General features: G+C 42.2%; 1 protein-coding gene across 4 annotated transcripts in view; it reads left to right on the top strand.

The window, feature by feature from the left end:
- Positions 1 to 1166, top strand: part of LOC106531499 (transportin-1) — a 52757-nt gene that overhangs the window by 8203 nt on the left and 43388 nt on the right. The window lies entirely within an intron of this gene.

Below are 1166 nucleotides of genomic sequence, written 5' to 3'. Positions count from 1 at the left end.
AGCCGACAAATCTGCGTCAACTGTGTGATGCCATCATGTCAATATGGACCAAAATCTCTGAGGAATGCTTCCAGCACCTTGTTGAATCCATGCCACGAAGAACTGAGGCAGTTCTGAAGGCAAAAGGGGGTCCAACCCGTTACTAGCGTGGTGTACCTAATAAAGTGGCCGGTGAGTGTATATTCTCTATATTATGGTATTCTGTCATCTGTCAGTGGGAAATTTCTTGTCTGGCCTCTAAATTGATAACCCTTTAACACAGAAATGACAATCTGTATAGATGGACACCTCATTGGTCAAAAGTGATCCTTATTGATTTCAAGGTCAAGATGACTAGGCTTGGTCGGTATGAAGGTATTTTTGTTATACCGCGGTATTGCAATATGGTGATAGAATATAAAAATTATGATGTTGAGTCACGTGAGGTGAAGCACTAAAAGTCCACAAGATGGCTACGAAAACTGGGACATACCTTTCTAGGCTCTTTCAGAAGATGCCCCATAACGTTACCGACGTGTGTTCTGACCACCTCAGCTCATTGAACACCCAGCATGCTCCAACCAAACTGCTTAAATCAGATCGGATTGTTGCTGTTTCGTGACAAAAATTCCATCATTTTGTTCTCCGCTGCAGGAGTGTTTGTTTATGCTGAAAGCACTCAGATGCTGTATTTTGCTTCAACTTGCTTCCAGACTGTTTTACCCGGAAGCAGACATTTATAAAGACGGCCAAAACCTTGTGGATGGAGGCAAAACAGATGTTGTGCACAGAGGAATCTGTCTGCCAAAACCGTGGAGCTTTAACTGGGACAAACTTGTGAACAAATAATTCAATTCAGTTCAGTTAAAATTCAAAAATACTTCATTGGTCCCAGAGGGAAATTAGGTAACTCATTAAACTAAAAACTTATTGTAGATGCTGATGGCTGTGGGCAGGAAAGATCTTCTGTAGCGGTCTGTATTACAACCAAACTGAAGGAGCCCCTGACTGAAGATTGTTTTTCTATGACAGTCTGATGAAGAGGATGGTCAGGGTTGTCCACAATGTTCTTGATTTKATGTAAAATCCTTCTTTGCACCATCATCTCCAGAGATTCCACAGTCGTCCCCAGAACAGAACTCTTCTTCATCAGGTTGTTGAGCCTTTTTAGGTCCCTGGCTCTGATG

This window comes from Austrofundulus limnaeus, unplaced genomic scaffold (assembly GCF_001266775.1).
Source record: "Austrofundulus limnaeus strain Quisiro unplaced genomic scaffold, Austrofundulus_limnaeus-1.0 Scaffold643, whole genome shotgun sequence".
Taxonomy (NCBI): domain Eukaryota; kingdom Metazoa; phylum Chordata; class Actinopteri; order Cyprinodontiformes; family Rivulidae; genus Austrofundulus; species Austrofundulus limnaeus.
This window is presented reverse-complemented; position numbering and strand designations above follow the sequence as displayed.